Source organism: Mobula birostris, unplaced genomic scaffold (assembly GCF_030028105.1).
Source record: "Mobula birostris isolate sMobBir1 unplaced genomic scaffold, sMobBir1.hap1 scaffold_380, whole genome shotgun sequence".
Taxonomy (NCBI): Eukaryota; Metazoa; Chordata; class Chondrichthyes; order Myliobatiformes; family Myliobatidae; genus Mobula; species Mobula birostris.
The window spans coordinates 110,001-112,500 of NW_027276879.1; the positions used below are offsets into that span (position 1 = coordinate 110,001).

Sequence of the window (2,500 nt, forward strand, 5' to 3'; positions counted from 1 at the left end):
TTGAAGTCCCTGATCCCGGATCCCTGTATAGTTAGCTTGGCCCACTTTTCGAATTCGGTCGTCCGCCAGTCCAACTCGAATTTGGGTGGTCCGCTCACCTCATCCTCCATCCTCTCCCCAAAGAAGTCGTAACCTCCACCAGGGGCTCTCGGCCTCTCCACCATGTATGGTCGAATGTCGAACTCCTCCTCCCCCATGACATCCTTCAGCACTTGGAGACTAGCCAGACTCTTGATTTTTGCCTGGTTGTCCTCATCGGCCATGGTGAACGACGCTTTGATCACCCTGTCCTTCGAGAGCTCCAACGCCAGCCTTTTCCTGATCACGGCTATCGGTATCATCACCTCCAACTTCGGTAGGCTCAGCCCTCCATCCTTATTCCTGGCATACAGTATTCCATCTGCTGTATCCTGGGGTAGGTGGAGGATCTCCTTGGCCGCTTTCCTGATCAGACGGTCCAGCTCTCTCAGGTTGTTCTGCGACGCTTCAATGAGGGTGAGATGGTAGTACATCCTTGGGATCATGAACGTCCTCATGAGCTCGATCTTTTGGAGTGGTTTAAGCTTTGCTGCCCTCAGACTGTGGAACCACGTGTCCAGTTTCTCGTTCCACTTGTCATCTCTCACGCCGCACCACGGGTCTATCTTCGCCCCGAGGTACTTTTCAATCTCTCCTGGTGGGACAAACTGTATGTTTTTCCCTTCCAGTTTCCATTCCTCCTTCGCGTTGTACAAGTACGTTTTTCTTTTACATTCATAGTAGAAACCTTTCGTTTTCCTCACGTTCACCTCAAGCCCGGTTGCCTTGCAGAACCTGTTCAGGATCTCAAGGTTTTCAACCATCCCTTCATAGGAGCTACTTAGGAGTGCTATGTCATCCGCAAATGCCAGTGCCGTGCAGCTGACCCCTGCATCCAGTTCCACTCCTCTCCCGTCTCTTTCCAATGTGCTTATCAGTGGGTCCATGGCGATGTTAAAGAGAATTGGTGACATGGGGTCTCCTTGCTTGACCCCTTTTCTCACAACGATTTTGTCAGTCCGTTCCTCTCCGACCTCCACCACCGTTGTTGTGTTGGTGTACAGGTCTTCGACTAACTTTCTGAATCGCTGTGGTGCCCCCACTCTTGCGAGTGCCTTCTGGATCAGCTTATGGCCCACAGAGTCAAAGGCCTTTGCTAAATCCACGAACACTATCGCCAGATTTTCTTTTTGCCTCTTGGACCCATTAATGATGTTTCTGAGGATGGCGATGTTCTCATTACAACCCGGAGTTTTTGCCAGAAAACCCTTCTGTCTTGGGCAGATCTTCGCTGCTTCACTGAGTCGTTTGGCGAGAATTTTCGTGAACAATCTCAGCAACAGTGGCCCAATCGTGATGGGTCTCCAGTTATCCAGGCTTTTAAGTTCCTCTACATCCTCAGTTTTCGGGATAAGCACCGTTCTGCTCCTCTTAAGGCATTCCGGGATGGTACCGGACTTCAACCAAAGTGAGAAAAGCCGCGGCAGGAGTTGCTCGTTCTCGGCCATGATATTCTCCAGGTCCTCCTTCTTAATTCCATCTGGACCCGCGGCCGTATCTTTCTTCACCTCCTCTAGAGCCTCCTCGATCTCATCCTTCTCAATCTCCTTCATCATTTCGGTTGTGTCAAATGGAGTACTATGGTCCGCCATTCCACGAAGGTCAGCCTTGTTATTCACGACCCCAAGTTTGTCTCGGAAGCGAATGAACACCTCTTCCTTCTTCAAAACACACTGGCTAGGGCCTGGCGCCCCCATGATCTGTCTAGCCAGCCGCTTCCTGTCCTTCTGGAAGAGTGTTTGGGCCGCTCGATAGGCTGCCTTCTTCGCACCAGTTCTCTTGGTGTTTCCACTGTTCGGTCTCTGGTATCCCTCCGTCCTTTCCATATTCCTTCTGCCTCTCTTATTCCCACGTTTCTTACGCGAGTATTTGTCCAACACCAACTCCGAGACTCCCTCCAGGATTCCAACCCCCTCAGCAAAGTCTTCCTTGTTCCTGATGTTCCCAAGCAATCCTTCTGCTTGATCCAGACTCTCCAGAAAGTCCTCTGGTGTCTGGCCAAGAATCCTCCTCTTAATTTTCTTGGTTCTCTGAACAGGTTGGTCTACTACTGGCGGAACCTCGGGTTCTGGCTCTTGGACTGCTGTTACCGGGCCGACCTGCTCCTCAGCCTGTCTGCCCTCTACTCGCTCCTTAAGCAGGATTCTCCTTTTGTCGGAGATCTGTTTAGGTGTTTTCGTGGTCAAGATCTTTCCAATTGCCACGTTAATCTGCTTCTTCCCTTCCAACATTTTATCAAGTTTTCTGAGGAGCTCCGTCTCCCACTCGGCCCACACACTGTCCTTCCTTCCCGGCCTCTTCTTACTCAAGAGTTTCGTCACCCTCTTCTCGTTACGCAGAATCGGATGGCGATGCCTCTCGTGCTGGCTTAGTCCAGTCTTCGTGGCGAATGACATATTGCATTCTTCGCACACGCATTCAT

General features: G+C 51.0%; 1 pseudogene; it reads right to left on the bottom strand.

Annotated features, from left to right (window-relative positions):
* The window catches only part of LOC140193103 (28S ribosomal RNA), an 8,331-nt pseudogene that overhangs the window by 2,285 nt on the left and 3,546 nt on the right, over positions 1–2,500 (bottom strand).